This window comes from Sciurus vulgaris (assembly GCF_902686455.1).
Source record: "Sciurus vulgaris genome assembly, chromosome: 6".
Taxonomy (NCBI): domain Eukaryota; kingdom Metazoa; phylum Chordata; class Mammalia; order Rodentia; family Sciuridae; genus Sciurus; species Sciurus vulgaris.
This window is the reverse complement of record NC_136466.1, coordinates 20,240,674-20,267,077: the sequence shown is the minus strand read 5'-3', so window position 1 is coordinate 20,267,077 and position 26,404 is coordinate 20,240,674. Positions and strand designations below refer to the sequence as shown.

Below are 26,404 nucleotides of genomic sequence, written 5' to 3'. Positions count from 1 at the left end.
CAACAAGAGCAGCCAGTTTTGTTTTATTATGGAAAGACCCTAGATTTTAAGAAGCTGCCCTAAAGAGCCAACCAGAGCAAAGGCAGCCCATCCAGAGGAAAGCAGAGGACACAGGGGACCAGGGGTGGAGGCGGGAGCCAGAGGGGCGCCAGAGGGGAGCCAGAGCCCTCATGGCACCTCCCCTCCCCTCACAGATGGTCACAGGTGCTAAAGAAAAAGAGGTGTCAAAAGAGGGCTATGGGGTGCCATATTTATTTAATTTAGTTTTTCGGTAAACACTTACTTATATCATGCTTGGTATGTTCCAAGCACCATTTAAGTATTTAACAAATATTAACTTCAATTTAACCAGTGTTCTGCCTTTATCAAAAGTCAGTTTGAGAGCCAGCTCGGCCAGTTTCTGACCTTGGTCAGTGACTCATGCTCCGTGGGGCACATTTTTGTCCCTCTAGAAGGGGCACAGTCATGAAACTACCTCATGATTATTATGAGGAACTGTCAAGCTAAGAAGCATAAAGACAGTTTATGGACTGTAAAATGTTTTACAAATCATCAGTGATATTTAAGTACACTAGGACTGGCTCAGCCGCCTAGACCAAATAATAACAAAAAATTAGGGTCACTACCGTCCATTATGTACTTGGTGGGCTTTGGAGTTAGAAGATCAAGTCCTCGTTCCCAATCTATGAGCTGCATGACTTTAGGCAAGTTGCTTAATCTCTCAGAGACTCTGTGTTCTCCTCTATAAAATGGGCTAAGTAGAGGTCTCCTTTGAGTTGCTGTGAAACTTTAAAAAGATGGAGAAAATGAAGCACTTAGGACAGCAACCTGGAATAAGTGCACCCTAAACGGTACACCCCTCTGTCTTTTAAGCCTCCTGATGTGATGAAATAGGTATTGCTGTTCTCCTCATTTCCAGAGGAGAAAGCAGAGGACCAGAAAGGTCAGATAACTTGCCCAAGGCCACTGGGAGTGGTGGAGCCCAGATTCCTAGACAGGTCTGTCTGCCTTGGGCATTTTTGTGGTTGCCTAAGTAAATATTCTCACTGTCCATAATGACACCCCAGAAACACGTAAGGGAATTCTTGAGCAAAAGGAAAAAGAATCACAAGGCTAGAAGAGGAAGAGAGGTGACAAGGACCCAGCATCTCCTTCAGTGCTGAGTTGTCGTAAAAGGGAAACATGAAACCTCCCAACGCGTATGTTGGGCATTGGAGCGGCTCCCGGGAGCCATCTGGTCCCACCTCCTGCCCAGTGCGGGCATGGCAAAGCCTGGCAGCTTATGAACCAAACTTGTCTCCTCTTCCTCCTGGGCCATGACCCAAGCCTTGCAATTAGATAGGACCGAGCTCCAGCCAACGGAGGGAGAGGGGAAAGGATGTGGTACTCCTCTTCCAAGCCTGTTCCCCTTCGAAACTGTAGGATGCAATTGAGCCTGATAACCTTAAAAGCCACACACAGAGGATGATGGAGTCTAAAGATGAAAGGGACCCAAGTCCCCAACCGACCTCCCAGAGCAGAGCTGCCTACCCATCAGAAACATCCAGAAAGGACTTCACACAAGAAAAAGGAATTTGTCACCGCAGCCGATGTAACTAACCGATGCAGGGGTTACATTATGGACCTTCTGGCTACTAGCCACTCAACTTCTGCTTAAATTCCCAGTGGTGAGGAATTCGTCTCCTCCCGGAGTCGGCGCTCATGCTTCCTGAGCTCCATCGGCAAGCCTTCATCGAGCCCCTGCTACATATCAGGCACTGTGCTAGGCTCTGGGGACACTATGATAAGCAAGAGCACCAAGGCCTTGCTCTCATGAAACTCATCACTCAACCTGCGAATAGGGAATAAGCCAGGAGGCAGGCGGCAAGCACGATATTTATAGACTTTGATAAGTAATTTGCAAGAAAAAAAGCAGATGGATGAGACAGAATAGCTGGAAAAAGGATCCGCCACAGATCGGGGCAGGGAAGAGTTGACCAGAGCCGGCTATGAAGAGGTGCCTGAGATCCAAGACACCCTGGCAGGCAGCTCTGGTTGCTGATTTATTTATTTACTTGCTTGCTTGCTTAGATGAGCAGGAAAATGTGTTTCCTCTCACTCTATTCCCTGGCCCTAATGACTTATGCTAGGGTCCCAGAAAAGTCTACTATCTCCTTTTCCCAGTGACGGCTTCCCCAGCAGCCAGCATTTCCACACAGCTGCCACATCTCTCCGTCACCCAGAGCCCCTCTTCCCTGGCTCCCTCAAGCAGCAGCCCCACAGGATTCGGAGGCCCACTCTCTATATGGACTAAAGTGCACATGGCTAGGAACCAGGACTCGGGGAGGGCACCCAAGACCCCCAGGCTGAGGCTATGTGGACCCTGCTAACGTCTTGGGGATAACTGGTCCCACTCCCCACCCCCAGCCTTGTTTTTTAATTTCCCCAGGGCTGCCTGCTCACTGCTGGCTCCGGTCAGGCATTTATGCTCTGACACTAGGAGGGAGCAGGCAGGGTTAGGAGCCTTCAAGGCTCCCGCTGGAAGCCTTCTCCCTCTCTTGAAAATAATTTATTTTTTCGATGTTAAAACCATGTCCCTCCCCCCGCCTGATTTGAACACCAAAACAAACCCAGCTGTCCCTAACGCTGGGCCGAAACCACAGGCGTTTGGCTGGAGAGCCAAAGACACAGCAGGAGGAGCCGCTCAGAATCTTGTTCCTCCAGATTCCTGCTAAGCTCCACTCGGGAGGCAAGGAGGCCTTGTTCCTCTGAGGCCCAGCCTTCTCCTCGTCACCATCAACCAGGACAGCAGTTCAAGGGCAAGAAGCCTGCCCTCCTGAGGGGGCACACAGGAGGCAGATCCCCGTGCTGTCCTCCTGGACCTCTGAGGTAGCTGACGGCCCCTGCCCTGCCCACCCAAAAGGGGCCCCTGCAACCCTGGTGCCTCCTGCACAGTTAGGAGAGTCCAGCCCCTTAACCAGGCATGATGGTCTCCTTGCTTGGTTGGGGAATAAAAGCAACGGCTGCTCCTAGCTTCTTGAACTTTCCGCTGAGGTCACTCCGGGCAGGACTGAGTCAGGGCCTCTGAGGGTGTGGCTATATCAGGGAAGCAAACAGCAAGCCATGAGCCCAGGACATGATGTGCCCAGTCCCTCCAAGGCAGGGAAGTTGGCACAGGATCATGCCACCTCCCCAACTGGCCCTTGGTGGTCTTCCTGTCACTGCAAATCCACTTTCCAGATTTTCTCCACCCACCCTGATCTACAGCTGTGATCACTCTGACTCACATCTGGTCTGCTCTGACCCCTATCCACCTCCACACTCTGGGCCAGGTGGTGAGGCACCTACCTGCGTGACAAAATTTCAGGAAGTGCTCACTCTCCGGGTCATGCAAGTTGGGAGTCTGCCCAGGGTCTGTACCTCCTTCAATTTTGCACCCCACCATCTCATTTACCTTACCCTGTTTCCAAAGGTGGCTTTCCATGCAGCTCCAGAAAGACCTTTTGATTCTCCTATCCCGTCCCCAGGCCCAAATTGGCCTTAGAAAGGAGCTACAGATGGCTTCATGCTCGTATGTAAAACATCAAATCCAATTTGCAGAGCTTTGGTGTTTTTGTTTGTTTGTTTTTGTTTTGACCAGAGAAAGCTTTAATTTTTCTGAAATTGTCAGTGTTTAAAAGTCAGAAGAGCTTTTTCTTAAAAAAAAAAAAAAAAAAAAACACACATGTCTGGCTTCTCTTGAACACAGAAGATATGACCCCTCTGTGGTAGAGAAGAGCAATGGCTGCTCCCCCAACCCCTGGGGATATGGCCTGTGCCCCCAGTCCTCACTGCTTCACTTGTGACCAAATGCACCATTTATAGTCCCTGCTATCCCCCTACAGGCACTTGAGGTTGCAACTTTCAGTCTCCAGACAGTTTATGTCCAAATGCAAAGTAGCTCCCCAATGGTGCAATTTCTGGCCCAAGTGACAGGTCAGAGTGGGTGGGAGACCAGACTGGGTAGGCAGAGGAAGAGCTGTTGCTTTTCTGATGTCCTTGAAATCAAGCCACCCAGGCAGATCCCCGCTCCCCAGCCAGGGTGCGTAAAGGATTGCAAATGCAGTTTGCAGGTAGAAACATGTTCTGTGGCCCATCTCAGGAAAGCTGCGGGGACAACCAACTCTGAGAGGAAACACCAACCTGCGCATTGGTCCCTGACTGCCTCCTGACGTTGAATACAACTCCCGGAAGCCTCCGGTCCTCGTTTCTTAGTAGAGGGTCTGCGTGGGTTGCTTCCCTCCCAGCTCTAACCGTCTTGGATTAAATGCTTGCTATTCTTAGGTGGAGCTATTCTAGTAAAAGAGATTCTCAGAACATTGTTCAGGCCTCGCTCAGAAGAGCAATTGAGTAAAGAGCAGAAACCACATTTCATTGATGGCACAGAATTCTTCAACTTTTGCGCTTCCTGCTTATCCCTTCATGACCTCTTTGGTTCTGCTGAGAATATTCCCGTAGAGGAGCCAGACAATCACTTGACTCAACAGTCTCTCCTGCCCTCGCCATCGCTTGAGAATTCACTAGAGGTGAAATCTAGTTTGCTGAAGACTGCAGAGAGCTCCCTGTCTGTGCAGGGGGTGGCCATCAACATGGAATGCGATGCCGCAGGTCCCCAACTAGTAGTAGATTGCCAGAGAGAGGGGACAAGGAAATACAACCACCGGGGAAGTTCAGCTCTTGTCCTCAAGGAAGCTGCAGGAGGGCAGGGAGGTTCAACAGCACCCAGAGGATCCAAAGGCCAGAAAAAGACAAGTCTTCAGGGCCTTCCAGTACTAGGAGGGGTGGGAAAGGAAGGTGTGGGGAGGCTGGATGAGGAGGTGAGGGAGGAATGGGTGGGGTGCTCAACAGGCCAGGGTGAGCAGGAAGACACAGCCTTCAGCCGTCCATCTACCCACTCGGAGGAAAGCCTTCCACTTCCTGTGAGGCCCTAGGCCTGGGGATTGGAGTGAATGAGCCAGGCAAGGGCCCCGCTTTCCTGCCACTGCCTTTCTACTCGGGGACGTAGCCACATGCACAGGTTCCCAAGATAATGCTGAGTGCTCTGAAGAATATGAAATGAAGATTATCACAGGTCTGAACCAGAAGGTGGACCAGAAAGACCTGAGGAGACTCCTTTTGAGCTGAGTCATGAGAAGATCTGAAGAACATTACAGGAAGGGGAAACGGGGAGGTCAAAGGAGCCAGGGCAGAAATTTCAAATAGGCAGCACAGAGAATGAAGAGGAGTTTTAGAGACAAGTTGAAAGGGGAGCAGAGGCCAAATCATTTGGGGTCTCTGGTCAGAATAAGAAGTTTGAATGTACCTCAGGCATGGGAAGTCAATGGACATAAGCCAGTGTATACTTTTAAAAGACTCTCTGGCTATTGTATAAGGACTCAAAGTGGCAAAAAACACAGGGAGACTGTTACTCAGCTCAAACTGCCATAAGAGTGTACCACAGCCTGAGCAGCTTCATCAACAGAAATTGACTTCTTTCAGTTCCAGAGGCTGAAGGCCTAAGATCAAGGCGTTGGTCAGTCAGAGCCCTGTGAGGACTCTCTTCCTGGCTTGCAGAAGGAACCTCTCACCGTATCCTCACAATGCCTCACTGTGTGCGTGCAGAGGAGAGAAAGAGAACTGAACTGGGGGTGGGGGACAGGGACAAGCTTCAGTCCTTAGTGGAAAGCGGTGAGAGGCTAATGAGCATCCTGGCCATGGATCTGGAGGAGCGGGATGATGAGACGACTTCACCCTGATGTGGGAGCTCTGGTTCACAGGGCTGTTCACAACCTGCTTTGCCCTTTAGATGCTTCCATTACTGGTAAAAGGGAGAGAAAAACCACTTATTCCTTCTTTCTAGAATAATTAGTAGGGCCTACACCTGGAGACAGACATTTTGGTCCTTTGCCAGAAAAGACTCACTGAGCTGATTCACTGCATTTCTTTCTAAGTATCTTGATCTCACTGTGGTATCTCCTGTGGGAAACAGCAGTGGCCAGCAGCTCTACTGTCAAGATGAGGGATCCCAGCCCAGCACAGTCCAGAAAAAGGCACAAACCAGCACGTCGTTAAGTGACACCTTGGCTAAAGCAGGCTGCCGTCATTTCCCTCTCTCTGTTAAAGCTGATATGGGGTCTTCTCTTCCTGTGAATTGAGCAGCATCTCGCCCCAAAGCTCAGAAATGAAGTTTTTCTTATTTTTAAAATCAAGACTTGATTCCTGTCTTGAATACTAGATGGCAACTATCTAGATCATTTTTAAGATGACAAATTAATTTGATGTTCTGCTTACCTATTACAGCATGACAAACTATCTTAAAGCAGTGGCTTAAGATGGCCGTTTTATTTTAATCACAGTTTTTGTCCATCAGGACCCGAGGAAAGGCACAACAGGGCCGTTCCTGCTCAGGGCCTTTCTTATGTTGCAGTCAGATATTGACTAGGGTCCCATCAACTGGGCTGGATGTCGGTGATGACCTCTCGTGTGGCTGGCCGTTTAAGTCAGCTGACAACTGGGAACTCAGCTAGGCTGTCTATCAGAGCCCTTAAGACATGGCCTCTCCAGTCTAGTGGTCTCAGGGAAGTCATAATTCTTCCAAAAGGACTCCCTAGTGTGAGAATTCCACAGGATCTAGGTGGCAGCTGCATGCTTTGTTGACCTGCTTCAGCCCTGGGAATCAACAGCCATCTGCATCATCTGTATTGGCCAACAGCATCTCCAGCCTGCATGGTTCACTCAAGGAGAATCTAGATCTGAATTATCAGATTCAAAGGAAGCAAATCAGACTCCATCGCTTGACAGGAGAGTATCACAATCACCTTACAGAAGAGTGCGTGGGATGGGCAACATGGTAGTGGCCATTTTTTTGGAAAATATAATCTATCACAGCTGGTCATGGAGATTTTAGAAAAACCCCAGATGTCTGGTTTCATGTAGACCAGGATTTCTCAACCTCAGTGTTTTTCTTCCCTACAGTTACACACGATGGTGGGATTCACTGCTACATATTCCTACATGCGCTACCTTTCCCAGTACATCCCCTTTCCATTCCTCCTCCCTCCTTCCCTCTCCTCTACTGATATCCCTTCCATTTTCATAAGAAAATGGTGAAGGCACCTCCCTTCTCCTTTTTCCTCTCTAGCTTCCACATACGAGAGAAAACATATGACCCTTGACTTTTGAGTTGGCTTATTTTATTTAACATAATGTTCTCAAGTTCCATCCATTTTCCTGCAAATGATGTAATTTCATTCTCCTTTATGCTCCATCGTATATATAGTACATTTTCTTTATTCATTGATCCATTGACAAACCCCTAGGCTGGTTCCATAGTCTGGCTATCGTGAATTGGGCTGCCGTCCACATAACAAACATGGATGTCCATGTGTCACTGTAGAACACCGACTCTAATTTATGAGGATAAATTTGGAGTGGTTAGCTGGTCACATGGTGGTTCCATGCCTAGTCTTTTTTTTTTTTTTTAATTGTAAACAAATGGGATACATGTTGTTTCTCTGTTTGTACATGGAGTAAAGACGTACCACTTGTGTAATCATAAATTTACATAGAGTAATGTTGTTTGATTCATTCTGTTATTTTTTCCCTCCCCCCAACCCCTCCCACCCCTCTTTGTCTTTTGAGGAACCACCATGATGAGTTCCATGTTTCAGCCTCAGCATCTTTGGCATCTTGAGTTGACTCCCTTCTGTGCATTATAGGACACTCAGTAGCCTCCCTGCCTTCTACCTGCTGGATGCCAGTTGGGCTCCTTCCAAATTGTTGCAATCAAAATTTTCTCCAGATATTGTACCTTGCCAAATATCTATAGGGAGCAAAAAATGCCCCCAGTTGAGAATCACTAATATAGACTCTACTATAGCTGACGCAATAAAGCTTCTGGTGCTAACGTGGGTCTTTCTTAACCCAAGAATTCTACATTCAAAAATGGTTTTAGCCATTGAGTCAGGAGAAGCATGCATTGATCCCCCGTGAGGAAAACATAAACAGTGTCTTGGAGATGTTTTAATCATATTTTCTCTGGGCAGTCTGCTTTCAGAGCTGCCTTGTTCTCTGCCTGATAATAATACAGAATGGGTGGCAGAGCAGGGGTGGATATTTCATCCGAGATATTCATCCCCAGACAAAGGGCCACCATTCCCGTGATCCCATTCGCTCTTTTTCAATGCTGTGACCAACTTCCTGAAATCATGACTCGAGATAGGCATGGCATCATCAGGAAAGTGGGTGGAGCATCTCCAGGGTCACCACTGAACCAGTCCTCCTTGGGCACAAGCCGGTCATACTGGGGAACTGACTGCAGGTTCTGCAAATGGCTAGAGGGCGGGCTCATGTGGGACCCAGTAAGGGACAGGCTGTAGAGGTAGACCAAGACCATATCTTCAAGGGCCTCCATGTCAGGCTAAGGAATTTCAACTCCATCCCATAAGTACAGGCAAAACTAAGGTACCACTGAAAATTTTCAAGCAAGAAAGAGCCACTGCGCCATCTGTGCTGGGGACAGGCAGGAAATCGCTGCTGCTACAGGAGAAGAGTGAGGAGCCTGGGAGCTCCGCCATCTTCTTCAATACCTCAGGGGCTTTGGGGCCAATGTCCACCCCCCGTCCAGCTGACTTTTCATGCCTGCCCTGTTTCTTCACCATTTGGCACAACTCAGCGTGAGGAGCGCATGAGTGAGAGCCAGGAGCCCCCTGGGGGAAACGAGCCCAGTCCAGCCATTGCTCAAGATAGGTTCTCGCCCCCACGGGGCCACAGCCGTGCCTCTGAAGGGAGTGGGAGGTGAACCTGCCTCGGTGTGGCTCAGAAAACTCAGCCAGGCCTGGCAGCACTTGAGAGCATTTGGGAAACTTCATACCAGACTTTGTTTTGTTTCGTTCACAGGTCCTCAAAGTAAGCTGCAGAGATCACCTCTGAGGGCTTGGTTTCCAGTCACCCTCCCGCTCCCACAAGCTGCCCAGAGCTTTTCCTGGCCTGTTTCCCTGACAGCACCCCCACCCCCACCAGAGCAATCGCCTTCTTTCCAAACTTGCATCCTCCCAGCGGAGAACGGTCCCAGGCACCTCCAGGCATAGGAGCAGGGTGGCCAGAGGCTGCTAATAACCACCACCCCCAGGTGTAGCTGTGCCTCACTGGACAGGTATCCTCTCGCCTTACAGTAAAGACAACCTCGCAGAGCAGGTATAATTATTTTCTTTGTTTATCAGGTAAACTGAGGCACGAGGAGCAATTTGTCCAGTCACAACAGCTAATATTTAGCAGCACCTTGGTTCAAACCCAGTTCTGACTACAAAGTTGGAGCCCCTTGACCCTCCAGTCCCACTTCCCAACACTTCCATGAAAGCTGCCCTTTCTCCGCTTCTTGGATACGCAACGGTTTTACACTATATTTTCTCAGGTAAGCACCCGGTTTTTCCCACATGCAGCTCCTTTTGTGGGGAGCCTAAGCTTTGTCATGAATTAATCCCATGATCCTGGTAAAAAGATCTTTCGATCCTTTGGACCTCAGTTTTCTCACCAACAAAATGGGTATGCCCTACCTACGTGAGAATCAGCGTGGAGATTCAATCAGCTTGGATGGGACCTCAGGAACCTGGGATGGGTGTGAACCAAAGATCTCATCATGACTGTGCTGAAGGGGCTTACACAGTCCAGTGGCTCAAGTCCTGCCTTGGGGGCAGGGAGCACCCAGGAGGTCCCCACAAATAGACTCAAGCAACAGGTGTCTGCACCCAGGGGGCAGTCTGATACCTGCCAACTCTGCTGGCAAAGCTCAGTCCTGGCTCTTTCCACAGAGAGAGGTCACATTCCACATCCCAGAAGCCTAGCACAAGGAAACAACCCTGCCCAGACACAAGGGGTAGTGAACATTACCCCCTTAACAGGGGGTACATTTGTTTTTAAAAGACTTATGAGCCTCCAAGTTCTCCTGTTTGCTGCTGAGGAGAGAAGAGAAGGGAGGAGCCCGAGAGATGGGTGGAGAATCTCCTTGTTCCCAGGTGTTAAGCAGAAGCACGGTCAACCCAGGGCTGAGGCCAGTGGTTTCCTGGTGCTCTGTCTAGAATTCAGATTAAGGCTACTTCAAAGAGCTGGAAGCAATGGCTTATGTCACACAGCTGTACTCATGCTCTAGGGCTTTCATGACAAAGGACCACCAACAGGTGTCTAGAACAACAGGAATGTACTGTCTCGCAGTTCTGGAGGCTGTGTCCAAGACCAAGGTGGTGACTGGGCCACGCTGCCCTCGAAGACTGTGGTGGAGAGATGCTTCCCCGCACCCTCCAGCTTCCGGTAGTCCCAGCTGGTCCTTGGCTGGTACAGCCTCACCCAGCTTACCTCCTGTCTTCCCTCTGCACACGTCTGTCTCTGCATCTACATTTCCCTGTGCATAAGACCACCAGCCATTCTGAATGAGGGCCCACACGAATGACCTCATTTTAACTTGATTATCTCTGTCAAGGTCCTATTTCCAAGTGAAGTCACACTCAGGGGTACTAAGGGTTTAGGACTTCAACATCTCTGTTGGGCGGGGCCCACTCAAATTATAATACTGACATCCTCATACTGTGTAGTGGGAAAAAATGAGGACTCAATAGGTTCAAGTTTGAGTCCCAATAACCAGCCACTTGGTTTTGGATTTGACAAGAGATTTTGACCAGACTGCCTCATCTTGCTTACTTGGGGAAAAGATGAAGTGAGATCATAGAAATCACCAAATGGATCGCTTGATGTGGCCTCTGAGGTCATCCCATGTTTCCTAAAGTGTGCCCACAGGAACATGAATCCTACAAAGTCACCTTGGGGCGAAAGGGAGGGCTGGTTCTGCGAGTCCCCCTCGGAGGGGCTCAGAGCACATCCACCGGGCGAAGACCCCGAGAGGCCCTGCAGTGAAGACTACCCTGTGCCTCCAGACTCATTTTACCTTGGAGCCCTGTTATTTGAGGGACCCTAGGTAGTGCTATCCTGATCAGCAAGTCACACTTGGCAGATGTTCAGATTTATCCCTTCAGCACACGTCGGAAAACCTGCACTTAGATCACCTCCTGCGTGAACTATCTGCTCCCGAATCCTCATGTCAGGCTCAGCTCCTTGGGGAATTCACATTGCAGCGGATCTTTGTTCCCCGAGATGAGAACAGCTTTACTGCTATCTGTAAATATTTAAAAATTATTTCTAATACAATGTACTTGCTGGCAAATATTCAAACAACACAGATAAGAACGAGAAATGTAAGTAAAAGTCACCTTAAATTTTCTCACACTAATATAATCAGCTAATGTAAGAGCACTTTCTTTTTTTTAGAATTTAACCTTTATTTTATTTTTTGTGTATATTTTTTAATGTGGTGCTGAGGATCAAACCCTGGGCCTCACCCATGCTAGGCAAGTGTTCTACCACTGAGCTACAACCCCAACCCAAGAGTACTTTTTTATTACTTGATTACACCTTCTACTTTGTGTGTGTGTGCGTGTGTGTGTGTGTGTGTGTGTGTGTGTGTGTGTGATTTGAACATAGGGCAAGAGGAATAAATCAGTGGATTCTAATTTTTTAAAAATTCGATAGCTTCAAACAGAGTATCAAAGGATACAGACAAATTCTTTCTTTCCTGGGCAGTGAGTGTCCATTGATTCTCAATTTCCTTCTTAGGTACACACTTTTTCTATTTCTGACACATAAGTATTTTTGGTGAGAGTATAGTCTACTTGATTTGGGGATCTTTGTGTGTTTCAAGTGTCTGCACGTTTCTTCTCTGAATCAGTTGGTCTTAATTGTGAAGTTCAAGGATCTTAGCCTGTGTTATGCTGCTATAACTGAGTATCTGATACTCACTTATAAAGAAGAGAGATTTCTTTTCCCAGAGTTCTCGAGGCTCAGAAGGTCCAGGTCAAGGGGCCCATCTGGTGAGGGCTTTCTCACTGAAGTCCTCCATGGCAGAAAGTCACCTCCCCCTTTTGATTGCACAAGGAGGTGATGAGGTTTAGGAACTAGGATAGGAGATAGACCCAGGGTCAGAGTTCAGAAGCACATCCTAATGTGAGTTGTTGCCCAAGTATTAGGCAATTCCTTTCTTTTCCTTGCGCCCCAGCTCCTCCTTATCCTGCTAAGGAGGAAATATCTGTGAAAGAGCCTGAAAGCTGGTAATGCGAAGGGCTACTATTTATTGGGTGCATAGTAAGTACACACAATATTCTATTGGATGCTACTGTTTCCAGGAAATGAAACTAATCCTCTTATCTACCCCAGGAGGCAGGAGATGTCATGAGGTTTTGAGAGTTTAAGTGACTCCCCTCAGGCCTCACGGCTGGTAGCAACAGCAAAGCCAGAATCCGAACCCAGATCTGCCTGACCTTCCGTACCCCCACAGCTCCAGGACACCCAACACCGGGTGTTGTGAACATCAACGCTGTTTTCTGGTTTCTCCGCTTCTGTTAATGCTTTTGTTATGTTTGACATACTGCCAGCCTTGTGTGTTCCACCTCTCCAAGAGACTCCAATCAAACCTCGGCCTCCCTCGTAGCTTCCATGAAGGCATGTGTCCAGGGCCCTGGCTGCAAGACCACTCCAAGGAGACTTGATTCCAAAGACAGCAACTGAAATCAGGAGACTTTCCAAGGGGTGCATCTTACTCGCAAGGAGAATGGCAACAGATCTGACTTTAGGTGACGGTGTTGACAAGGTTGAGATCCCGGCATAGCAGGGTGACAATCCCCTCCATTGGTCTTTTCCTTGAAGTGATGTTTTCATTACTCCTGGAAGCCTGCTTCTGACCCAGGTCTCCATTTCTCCTAACAATACTGAGAGCTTCCAGTATCTTTTTTTTTTTTTTTTTTTTTTGACACCAGGGGTTGAACCCAGGCCCTTAACCACTGATCCACGTCCCCAGCCCTCTTTATTTTTTTATTTTGAGACTGGATCTCATTAAGTTGCTTTGGGCCTTGATAAGTTGCTAAGACTGTCCTTCAACTTTCAATCCTCCTGCCTCAGCCTCCCCAGTTGCTGATCTTCCAGGTGTGCACCACCATGCCCAGCTCCAGTATCTTTTTGGTAAACTCTTTTTCTGCCCAATCAACAGGAGTCAGCCTCTGCTGCTTACACGCAGGAACACTGATTGCTAATGTGTGCAGTAGAGAGATACCTCTCACTGCACAGGTCTAATGTTTCTGTGTGCTTATGTATCACAAAGTAATAAACAGTTCATTTCTGATCAATTTCATCAACATACACAGGTTCAGTATGATCCCTAAGTGAACTTTTGACCCAAGTTGTTCAAATCAGTTTAAGTTATTCTGATCATATTACTCCTTGATGGCCAAATATCCAGTTCACATTATATTTTGTCCAGGTGTCAGAAGGCAAAAGAAAACTAGATTTTCTTACATGAGTCTTCTCAAAGAAATTGAATTGAAAAATCATCCTTATCCTTTAGTCCAATGGTTCTTCGTATCGGAGTCTCAGAACGCCCTTATACTCTCCCACATTCTGAGGACTCAACCCGCTGTTGTCTGAGTGGGTTCCATCTGTCCGTAAAGAGAGGGTTGGCATTGTGTGACATTTCTGCAAATCCTTGCCTATCTGACTCTACAGAGGACAGCGGATGCTCATGTGTTCTTCTGCATTCAGTCTATTGTGCCTCACATACCACGAAGCCTCCACGACACTCTGCTGTTCACTGGCAGAGAACGAGGATAAAGGGCAAATATCATTTTAACATTACATAGAAATAGTTTTTGACCTCACAAACCTGCTGAAAAGATCTCTCCAGTCTGCACTTTGAGAACATCTGCTCTCATCTCCAAACCTTTTCATGTCTTATATATTAAAGTTCAAATTCAGGATGCAAGTGACTCACATGATAGGTCACCTTTACATCTCTATGGTCAGCCCAATAATGTGACCCTGTCCTTCAGAATTCTTTCCTGGATCCCGGTCTCTTTACATTGAAGCATAACTGATTTTAAAAAGTTGTGTTCCAGAATTCAGAGAACCTTGCTGCCCCTACTGGGCTATGTGACCTTAGACAGACACATCAGGGACCTTGAACAGTCCATTGTCCCCTCTGGATTCCAATTCTGCTCGTGACAAACATACGCGCTTATCTCACACAACTATTTAAAGATCAGATTGGATGGGAGACATGAAAATGCCTATAGCACATATATTATTATTCCATTCTTTCAAATGACTGTATTGTTCAGGATACTTTGGGTTGCTAGCAACCGAAAATCTACCTCAAGCAGGATTAAAATTATTGACTCATTTAACTGAAAGGTCCAGGGGTGGTTCGGACCAGTGATCCAGAGGTTCCTGATAGATTCTGGAGGTCCATGTTTTCTGCCATATTCTCAACTCTACAGCTTCAGGCTCGGCTGTCCCTGCCACTGGCAATAGTGGTCACAGATCTGCCTAGGTAAGAGACAGCATCAATTCCAGATTCTTTTTTTTTTTTTTGGTACCAGAAATTGAACCAGGAGCTCTTAACCACTGAGCCACATTCCCAGCCCTTTTTTATTTTTTTATTTTAAGACAGTGTCTCACTAAGTTGCTTAGGGCCTAAGTTACTGAGGCTGGCTTTGAACTTGCAGTCATCCTGCCTCAGGTCTCCTGAACCACTGGGGTTGCAGGTGTGAGTCATTGTGCCTGGCCCAGAATCTTGAATGAAAGAGAAACTATTAGCCAATATCTCTTTGATCCAAACTGGCCTATGTGTACATCCCTGAACCTACCACTAAGGTCTGGGCAACGAGATAGGCTGATTGGTGAAGCTGATCAACGATCGCCCTGGAACTAGGGGTAGAATGACACCTGAAGCACCTGCCTTAGAAACCATGAGTTCTGCTGCAAAGCCAGGAGGTAGGAATAGAGTTTTGGAAGGCAACCAATCAGCATGACAGACTGCATTTCTTTACCAAGAAAGATGTACACAGGGGATTACGGTAAAGAATGAGACTAAAGAAGAGAGTGCCTCCTAAGACCCCCAGCCAACAACACTACAGGTGTACACAGGTAGGTCTCCGTGTGTGTCTGTGCAGTGGTGCTGACTGAGGGGTGGCATTATGGGTGACTGTGCACTTTGTTCATTCATTCATTCCTTTTTTGCTTCTCAACCTTGTATATAATCAAAGTGCATGTGATGCTTCCTGTGAAATTTCAGAACAGGATCAAGTCTAAGGTAGGACATGAAACATGGCCAGTAACTGTCACCTTTCCAGTTGCTAGCCCTCTAGTTCTCCATGCTAGGACCTAGGCTGACCTCCCTACGACCCTTCATGTCACCTGAGGTCTCCTAGGCAAAGGGTGGAACCGGCCTCCAGAAACTTCTCCCATCTGTACACATTTTGCTTTGACACCCCTAAAAAAAAAAAAAAAAAAAAAAAAAAAAAAAAAAATCACAAAGCCGGGATCTCTTGCTCAGAATAGAAAACAGTCTATTTTCATTCATATGCAATTCTAATTTTCCCTGGTTCTCTTCCCCCGCCCCCTCAAGCCCTCCATCAGCTCCCATGACCTCATCATGATATTTAGAATAATAGTCTTTTCCCACAGGTCATCAGCTTCTAAAATAAATGTATTTCCATCAACGGAAGCTGCAGAGTCACCAAAATTATTATACCTCGGTTCAGAGTCACAAGCTCATTAAAGACTGATTATTGTGCTTCCCAAAAAGAATGGCAGTGGAAGAAGCGAGATGATTCTGTCTCATTTAACTAAAAAAGATGATTCTTTCTCATTTAACTAGGCAGATTAACGTAAAAGTTGGCCTTTGGAGGTGGTAGCTGAGACAGCCAAGAGGTAAGAAAACGAAAGAACCAAAACAGCAACAAAAACCCACTGAAGTTGATCAACCTTTCATCGGCCTCTGGATTTCAACAGCAGTGAGGCATTTTGATCAAAAGCATAAACACTTAAGAATGAACGTCAGGAATTCTAGGTCCCATGCTGCACCCACTCCAGACAAGAACTGGCCTACCTATTGGCCTTTAAAATTGGTTAATGTCATGACAGCAAGTGACTGACATCTCCCCACTGTCCTCTCCTTCCCCCTCCCAGAAGCCAACACCTGTCCTTCCCAGATCTTTTTACAGTGAGCCACATGTGGCCAGAGAACCAACACTATCCTGCAAGCAGCTATACTCCATTTATCAAGATGAGCACATGAGGTTGTCTGTTATTCTAGGCTAAATATTTCTAAAATGCCCATAAAAGTCTGACGTTCTGATTTCTCTTGGCTGACCCAGGCTTTCTTCATTTGCTAAATACTCATAGTTGGCATTTAAAGATCAATCATAGCACTATTAACATCATTCATAAAAACAACTGTTATCGAATGCTTTTTATTGAGAGGAGATTGAAACAAGGGCAGCTTGTCTGACTTTCAATGCTGGAAGGACTTTCCTGGGCAAAAAACAGTCAGTATAATCTGAGTGACTCCAAGGGATAGGTCTGGGGTCACTGACACAAGCTTCAGGAAGACTCACCATGATGCTTACAAGGCAATTGGAGGATCCACAGGAGAGCATTTCTTTGTCATGGGGTATTTCTTGGTCCCAATCCATCTACAAGAGCCAGACAAGTCATGTGGCTATGTGAGGCAGACTCAGTGCAAGAAATGCCAAGCAGGCTGACACCCGTGGTGACTGAAGAGTGCACAGCCAGTGTGAAGGGGACCATCACACAGCTCCAAACCATGCAGACCTGCAGTTATCTCCCCCTTCCCTCCCAGTCTTCCAATTCCCTACCTCCTTCCACGCAAGTCTGCCTTCTGTTGCTTTCCTGACAAGCAACTAGCGGTGTCCAGCTTCATGGAAATACGTGTGAATAATGAGAAGCTGGTATATATGGCAGAATCAAGGTGTCACGGGAATGCAGAGCAAAGGGAGATGAATTTGGTAGGGTGGGATTGATGGAGACTTTCTGAAGAATATGGCATTGGTCCTGGACTCTGACTGAAGGTTGAAGTTTAGTGTGCAGAGTTAAAAAGGATGGGCTCTCCACACAGAAAATAACATGAGCAACCACACTGGGATAGGAAAATGTGGGAGCAGAAGGAATACGAAGAAGGAAGACATAAAGTTGAAAGCACAGGTCCCAGAAGACCACAAAGGTGCTCAGATGCTTTGCAAAGGAATGTGGGCTTTATGGTGCAGATTAGGGGAACTCACCCTGTTCCCCACTCTTCAGCTTCCCCAGAATAACCACTTGGCCTCTTGCCCCACTCCTGACTCATACCTCTTCTGGGAAGGGGATGGGAAACAGGTACAGCTTATTTGATTCCTGAGTCTAAGAGGAGGAAAAGGGCAGAGGCGGCTCAGCTCCTGGGGACCTGGTGCTGGCAGAGCACATGTGTTCTGGACCACTTCCGGCCACGCCATCAAAACAAAGGCTCTCCCTACAAAAACGCACACTGTGAGCTCACTCTGCCTACAACCTGGTAAGTCTGTCTAATTCAGGAGTGGGAAGCATTGAGGAGCCTGCTTCCTCTACACACCTAAAAGCTGCCTTCTCCAAATGGTCAGATCAGGAATTAAGGTGGATTTTTGTTGCCTGCTTGCCTGACTCCTGAGTTTCCTCAAATAGTTCAGAACCCAGGCTTGCAGTGGAGAAGGTCATGGCTGACTCCCCAAAATGACAACAACAAACCCTCCCCAAATCTTCTGAATCTTGGAGGTTGAAGCCTAAGCATATCCCTTTTGAAAAAGTTTCTAAAATATTTCAGACACATAACTGCATTAAGAACTCTTGACATGCCAGGCACGGTGCCACATGCCTATAATCCCAGTGACTTGGGAGGCGAAGACAGGAGGATAGTAAGTTCAAGGCCAGCCTCAGCAACTTAGTGAGACCTCGTCTTAAAATAAAAACTAAAAAGAGTTGGAGATGTAGCTCGGTGATAAGGTGCTGTGTGTTCAATCCCCTGTACCAAACACAAATAAAAGAAGCAAATAAACAACAAAAAACTCTTGGCCTAAAATCTACTGGGGAACTATTGAAGGTTTCTGGGTAGGAAAGGTATAGCAGAGACTGATAGTTGCTTGTGCAACTACCCAAACTCCCTATCATTCTTATTAGCAAAGCCTTTAATATTAGTTAGAGCAATAATGTGTCCTCCCAAAAGAACTACATTTCCCAGGTGTCCTTGCAGATAAATATAATCATGTGACTAAGTCCTGGCCAATGAAAGGAAAGTAAAAGTGTAGTGGTAACTTCTGGGAAATTTTTGTGAAAGACAGTTGGCATGGGCTTTTCCATCATGTTTCACCTCTTTACCAAACTCCTGCCTAGAATGTAGAGTGAGGTGATTGATGGCAGAGCTCCAGCTATCATCTTGGACCTTCAGTGTAATGGCTGTGTCCTTAGCTCTACAGAGCTATGAACTGGAAGGAATCTGATTCCCTGACTGTCAATGAACCATTGCACACCAAAGGGATAAAGTTCCATCTTGTTCAGGCCTCTGCTATCTAGTTTGCGGTCACTTGCTGCTGAGCCAAATCCTACCTGGTTCAGGAGTAGGAACCAGCATGTGTTATAATACACCTCTTCCTGTGTTGGGCATATTCAAGCAACAAATGAGGAGCCACAGTGCCAAGTACTAGGGACAAAATAAAGGACAAAACAAATGAGGTTCTGCCCTCACACTGCTTATAATCTATTGGAAGATATTGTCATTATTAAGTAAATAAACAATAAAATAATGACAAACTGTAACAAGATCAATAAAAGAAACAAAGATGGAGCAGAGATAAGTAATAAAGAAGGTGAACAGAAGACCTATATTAGGTACAGGAGTAGAGAAACCTCCCAGAGGACTTGGCATTTAAACATAGGTCTGAAGAAGGAAAGGACACAGTTAAACAAAATGAGAGTACAGTTTTGCAGACAGAGGGAATGGAATATGTAAAGGTCCTGGGGCAGGAAAGAGTCTATTCTGAAAAATAAACTGAAAGTTGCCCAGCATACTTGGGATGTCAATGGAGCAAAAATGATGATTCTCCCTGGCATTAGCCTTCTGACAGAAACAAATCCATTTGAACATGTACCCTGGAAACTGTTGTTTTAAACATTTATCTCTTAAATGAAATAGCTTTCTGAGGATAAGGAGTACCTCTGTGAAGCTGAACAGCAATATGTTCATGGCAACAAGAAAGGGACAAACAAGTTTTCTTATAAGGTGGAGCTGAGGGTGAGAGTAGAGATAGTTTTCCTGTTGGGAAATAAACTTCAAGGAGAGAAGAATATGTCCTCAGTTCATTGCTGAGTCCACAAAGCTCTGCCTTTCCTAACCAAACACACCACACCCTGAGAACCTCCAGATATCAAATATTAGCATTTTTCAGGAATTTCTGCTGGATGGGCAGGACTCAGTGGTAGCTTGTCAGGAAGGTAAAAATCGAGGGAGAATAGGGCAAAGGAGTAGTGCTAATCAGAAGGAAGACTAATCAAAGAATTAGAGTTTCCTGGCAGTTTCTCCAAATCCAGTAGTTAATATGACCTAGAGCAGAGAATTAAGAACATGCTCCTTTAAAAATCAAGTTAATGGTCTGAAAGCATTGATTGGCAACCCCATCAAGTTTAAGAGCTTGGGGATCCTGACTTCAAATGTAGATATTGGTCAGTAAACTGGGGATAGGACCCAGGAATCTGCCTTTTACCAAGCACCACACATTCCTTCTGTCACTGATAAGATCTGCCATTTTGAATTGGGTGAGTGTGGGTGAGGACAAGGGTCAGAAGGTCAGAGGTTCTGAGACTCATCAGGAAGCCAGCACAACCCTGAGCTGCACTCACATTGAGCTCCTAGAAAACACTGTCAAATGTTTACCCCACTCCCACTCAGCTATTCCAGTTTCTTGGAAAAATCAGCTCCCAGTGGCCAGGAAGGAAGACACAGGCAAGGATCACTAGTGTCCTTTGACTCTCAGGACACAAATCTCAAATTCCCACTGATCACTGAAGTAGAGACAGTACCTCTGTCTATGCATGTGGACCCCCTTGCTTCTTTCCTGCTAGGGATTTTACTGATGCTGTTTTCCCAGTTCTGTCCCTCAAGGACATTCTTTTCTTCTGAACAGGATCCTTCCTTATGCCTACAGACTGGGTGTAATACCTCCCACCACCTTAGCACTCACATTCCCTTCCAATCACTTCCCTCATCTCTCTCCCCTAGCACAAACCTTCTTGACAAAACCATAATTGCCACCTTCAACCCCTCACCAGCCATTGTCTTTGTCATCCTCTTTTTCATCCAATCCTTCACTCTACAGAAACACCTCCTTCTAGGGTTCTTAACAGTTCCAAGTCCCACACCCAGTGGTGGACAATGTTTAGCCTCCATAATTCTTACCTGCCCTACAAGCAGCACCTGGCACAGTTGGGTACCTCCTTCTTCTTGAAATGCTTTCATAGGCATCTTGGACCTCACCTTTTCTGGGTTCTTCTATCAACTCTTTGGACCTCTATCTCAAATTTCTCCTTGATCTCCTGATGTTAGAGGGTCCCTGGGCTCTTCTCTTCTCCCAGGGTCCTCTTCTCACTAACTTTTATTGTCACTCCTTTGATGATCTCATCCAACCCCATGGATTTAAAGGCCGTACCTGGGCTGAAATATTTATACTATAGACCCCACACGTCCTCAGAATCCTTGACTTAGATTATCTAACTTTTCATTCGACATTGCCCCTTGAACATCTTTTAGCCATAACGAACTTAACATATACAAAGCAGAATTCTTGACTTTCCTGAGTCCTGTTAAAAGAAAATCTGCTCCTTTCCTAGTGCTTTCCATTGTAGCACATGGCACCCAGAATCTTGGGGTAAAACTGTCATCTTGACTCATCTCCTTCCCTTTTGCTCCCTATCCAGTCTACCAGTGATTCCCCTCAGCTCTAACATCAAAATAGATCCCAAACCTCACCACTCTTCATACCCACCCGACACCACAGCCCAGGTCTTCATCTCTCCCCGGACAACTCAGGAGCTTCTTGATGTGCCTCTTGGTTTCTCTCCTCACCTCAGTTCCTGTGATCTGTTCACACAGCAGCCAGATGGGTCCTCTCTGTCACTACAACAGACGTGTCATTTCCTTGACCAACCCCTCCTCATTACCCTTGGAATGAGATCAGAAGCCCTCAGCATAAGCGGTGAAGCTCCACCTGAGGCCTCTGGCCCTGCCTCCCTTATTGTCTCCCACTCTTCTTCTTGCTCCCTCCACTAAGCACTCAGCCCTTCCTTCTGTCTCTCCAACAGCCCAGGCTGATTCCCTCCCCCGGCCTTCACCTCCACTGTCCCCTCTACCTACAAGTCCTTCATTGGGCTTTGCCATGTCTCCTGCCCACACTTCGTGTTCCAACACAAGTGGTCCCACCACACAGGCCTTTCTTAAAACCTTTCCCTGCATTCTCTCTTCCTTCACTTTGCTTTATTTTTTTCATAACACTTATAACTATCTACAGCAGGCAGAAAATGGCTCCCAAAGATGTCCACATCCCAAGCTCTTGATCCTGTGAGTGTGTTACTGCTATAGTTTGGATGTGCAGGAGCCTACAAAAGCTCCTATGTTCACGCAGGAATATTTACAGGTGAAATGACTGGATTGTGAGAGCTGTGACCTAAGCAGTCCATCCTGATTTGAGTGGACTAACTGGGTGGTAGTGGTGGGCAGGTGGGGTGTGGCTAGAGGAAGAGGGTCTCTGGGGGTATGCCTGGGAAGGACTCCTCCCAGGAGACTCCTCCCCGCCCCCTTCTTCTTGAGTGCCAGAAGGTGAGCTGCTTTTCTCTACCACACCCTTCAGCCATGATGTTCCGTCTGGCCTTGGGCCCAGAGCAATGGAGTTAACCCACCATGACCGAACCTCTGATACCATGAACCAAAATAAACTTCCCTTCTTTAAGTTGTTCTTATCAGGTATTGTGGTCACAATGAGGAAAGGCTGACCGACACAGCTACCTTACCTGGAAAAGGGGCTCTGCAGGTGTGATTAAAAGAAGGATCTTGAGACAGAGTCATCATCCTAGACTATTCAGTAGGATCAAAGGGTATTTATAAGAGGAAGGAAGAGGTGTTAAATTCAGAGAAGGGGATGTGGCAGTGAAACAGAGGTCTCGTGATGAGAAAGGGAAGAGCTAAGGAAGACAGAAAGCTCCCAGAAGCAGTGAAAAGCAAGAAATCAGGGTCTCCTCTGGAGCTTCCAGAAGGAATATGACTCTTGACCACCTTGACTGTAACCCACACCAGACTGTTGACTTCCAGAATACAAGATACACATTCATGCTGTTCTGAACAACCAAAGTGGCTGGAATTTTGTTACAGAAACAACAGGAAACTAATACAGACACTGAAGTTACATTACATATTATTTGTCATTGCCCATTAATATCTGTGTTTCCTCAAAGACTGTAAACTCCCCACGAGGGCAGGACCTAACGGGCCCCTTGAAGTATTTCCAACGCCTAAAACTCTCTCAGATAGCATCTATAAAGTTTATTGATTGAACACACAACCTCTCTGAGTGGGTTTTTTCCGTGACAAAAGGAGAAGGAAGGAATTGGAGAGAGGAACTAGAAGCCACTAAGGGCTTCCCACAGAGCCCACTGTGCGGAACCACTGTTGGTCAAGAAGGCCTGGAATCCTTTAAGGCATTTTGTTTGGTTTTGTTAATCTCTGGGTGTCAGGATGACTCGGTGCTTTTTTGCCCCCTGCTTTTGCCATATCTGAGCTCATTAAATTCCTCTGATGCAATTGCAACTTCCCACAACACAGCTGATTCTACCACACGGAAGCCCTGACATCAGCACATAGACTTACAGAGGTCACTTCCGGTTAAATAAGGATCAACCAAGAATTTTAAGAGACTTTGGCAAGACCTAAGGGTGTTCAAATTAAATGCTCCCCTTTTCTCCTTTTTACTACCTTTTCCACCTCCAGTAGAGGAGAGGATTCTTCCAGAAGCCTTTAAGAGGAAAGGCTCCCACTCTGTGCTCTGAAGTTTTCTGTCACTTGCAACGTGTTCTTGCTCACGAGGCTCCTGATGGCATTTAGCTCCTCCACTGACACATCTAAGAGATAAATGGGTGAATAAGATTGTAACTCACCACGTGGAAAATCACAGGCCCGAACCTCCTGGCACACATTGTAGCTATCAAGGACTCTTGTTTGCAAGTTATTGAAAGCCCTTCTCCAACCTCTTACCACAAACTGGAAGGTATTGGCCCACATGACTGGTCAGCCCTGCAGGGATACTAATTTCAGGCCTGATTTCATTTCCTCAGGACCTGGTCCTTCTCCAGACGAACATCCTTCCTGCTTCCAACCCAATGGATAAGTGATCCAGGCTGCTTGCTCTACTTTTCTTTGGCCAGAACTGGGTCACATGCTCATTCCTAACCAATCTCTGCAGCCTGAAGGATGAGATGCCAGATCTGAATCTCACAGGCTCATTGATGAAGCCAAGGGCTGAATCAATGACTTCACTGGAGACATGTGGGTTGCGAATGGAATTCCAAGCAGGAGTTTTATTAGACAAAATGTAGGCACAATCACCAGGAGAAAGAGAATGGATATTCACTAGCAAAACAAAAGCCCCATGAACCTCCCAGACACATGGTCATTCAACTTCTGCCAGGTTGAATGACCTAGGGGCAGTGAACTCATTATCACGTGAAGGCTCTTTACTCCATTTTTGTGCTAAATTATTAGAAAAATCTTTCTAATAATTAGAAATAACCAATAATCTAATAGTTACCTCAGGTCATATGTAACTTCCACAAACTACCTGTGACTCTTCTCAGAACAACACAGAAGCAGACTATCCCAGCACATGACTGCACTTCAGATAATCAAAGACAGTTCTGCAGCTTCTGTAAGCTGAATATCCCAGCTCCCTCGCCTGTTCTACTGTCATCTCACCCTCCTCCTACTCAGCCCTGACTGGTCAATATTCCTATCAAATTAAAGCAGGAACACCTCAGCTCATTAACGGCCACATCCCTGAGTCATATCTCAGGTAAAAAGTGAACCCAAAAATCAGCCCACACTCAAAAACTGAGCTTTCCCAAGTTTCTCCTGAGCAGAGGTACTGCTCTGGGGAACAGCATGGTCTCCTCTTGAGAAATCCAACACCTACAGGTTTCCTGCTGGGCTGGAACAGACGCTGCTCTTCGCTGGCTCACACCAGCAATTGCTTGTCTTTAGGAAGCTACTCGCACTTTAAACTTGGCATTAAAATATGTATCTATATGCAACAGAATGAGACGCCACACAGGAAAGTACTCATACATAGACACAAAGGAAACAAAACCAGCAAAGGGAATAGCAGATGAACAACTCGCAGCTCCCAGTCAACCTGAGGCGTGCCGTGGCTGAGCGCCAGAGCAAGCCAGGCCCGGGTGCTTCACCCTCTCAACCAACCAATCTCTCTCCTTCTCTCTATCCCTTTCCCAATCCAGCTGCCCCATCCAAGTCCACAGACTAGAAATAAGATGTCCCTATACTTACTACCACTAAAACCTAAAATCTAAAATCATTATCCACACCATATATCCAGCAGTCATTTGATTTTGGCTCATAGTCAACCATAGTTTATCATCTACTAGCAGAAGGACGTTTATCCAGTGAGATGTCTCTGATACCTGATGTCATCAATTTTGGGGAATTTAAACATTGAACCTTAAAGTCTGCTGCTGTTCAATTTCATCTTGCTGACTATGTCCTACCAACGGTGGTCATGGAGAATTCCAATTCCATCACACCTTGTTTTCATTTCCCGTCCCAGGTGAGTGTCAGGGACAGATCTGGAGAACTATGGTTCAACGCCAGTGTTGCAAAATGTATAGACCCAATGGGAAGCTCCCAGCACAAAGCCCCAGGCAACTGAACCTCTTCGTTCTCACTTACCCGCTTCCGGTGGTCACCCTGGAAAACAACAAGCCCTCCCAGACATGTATCTCCTCTCATCCAAAAAATGATGCTGCCAATGTTCTGCTTAAACCCAGACGCAATACACACGTCATTCACCAAAGACAGCAGCCTCTGGACCCCTCTAAAACCAGAGTTGTACCTGGCATGATTTCTAGGGGACCAGGCTGAAACACCCAGACCCTTCCTCAACCACTGCTCATCCCTGCTGTGAAAATACTCATTTTAGAATTTTGCAGCTGATGGACAAGTAGAAACTTATCTCTCATTCATTAAGTTCCACTGAAAACAGGTTTTCCATCATGCTGGGATTCATGCTAACAGGAAACCAGAAACACTAACACTATAGCCGCCACAGCCTGAATAGCATCTGGGCTGTGGTAGATCGTGACAATGTTCCCAGTGACTCTCAGTAAAAGACCAGACAGCTTCACCACCTCATGTGACTTCCAGTGTCCTCCTGTGGGAGGAGTAGCTTCCCTGCCCTATTGGTGTTAGGCCTGGCCATGTGGCTCGCTTTGGGCAATGGGATGTGTGCAAACAAGAGGCAGGCCCTGCTTCAGCAGAAGCTTTAAAAGCCATTGGTGACTAGCATGTCTCCATATGGGGCCCAGAAAGAAGCAGCCCAGTCATCCACACAGAGAGGAAGCTGACCTATGGTCAACATGGAACACAAGCAAGAACTGGACCTTCCTTATTGCCAGCCACTGAGAGTCAGGGATCATTTGTTGTCACTGCAAAACTAATACTAGTTCATACTCAATCTTCAAACACAAGGAAATCGAGGCCCTGATACTTTAGGTGATGAGCGAGCTAGTAAAGCTATTTAATAGTCATCAGGACAGCTCACATTTGGTCTCTTTTCCCTAAGACCTGCGATTTGATCAAGGAATCAAGAGGAAAGCTCTTGAGGGTCACAAGGAAGCCATTATAGTGAGCTTACTATGATCATTCTACTGATATTCACAGACCCCATATGATAAGAACTAAAATTATCTGGAAATTTAGATATCCAGAGACACCCCAGGCACATCTTAAAATAGGCAAAGTCAGTTTGGAAGTTATTAGCTCAGTAATTATCATGTCCCTACCACAGACCTATCAATGTGGTAGGTTCTGGGTGCTCAGGTGAAGGTAGGACCCAGTCCCCTTCCTAACAATTAAACTTAAGTCTAATCTGTTATTCCTAAAGTGTGGGCTGAGGAATTTATCCAAGAAAGTGCTTTCTTTAAAAAGGTGGATACATTATTATCCACCTTTTATCCTGTATGTTATTTTCCCCCTTAGATGCATGGTGAAATTAGCTTAATAATTTAATTTAAATTATTAAATTAAGTTCAATCTTGTTCAAGCAAGATTTCACCAACTTACTTGAAGAGGGTGTCCCATTTTGAATGACACCTGTTGTGTCCTGAAGAACTTGGGCTCCCAGGTGCAGCCTGAGGAAAACAGTAGCCCTCCCCTGTTTCCAGGGTCCACTCCAAT

At 46.4% G+C, this 26,404-nt stretch overlaps 1 long non-coding RNA gene across 1 annotated transcript; it reads right to left on the bottom strand.

The window, feature by feature from the left end:
- Positions 1–10,522: 10,522 nt before the first annotated feature.
- Positions 10,523–23,310, bottom strand: LOC306664564. The gene is made up of 4 exons (XR_013764746.1): positions 23,098–23,310; positions 16,488–16,565; positions 15,286–15,361; positions 10,523–12,637 (listed from the first exon to the last, which is right to left on the bottom strand). It is a non-coding gene; the product is annotated as an uncharacterized lncRNA (long non-coding RNA).
- Between the last annotated feature and the right edge of the window lie 3,094 nt (positions 23,311–26,404).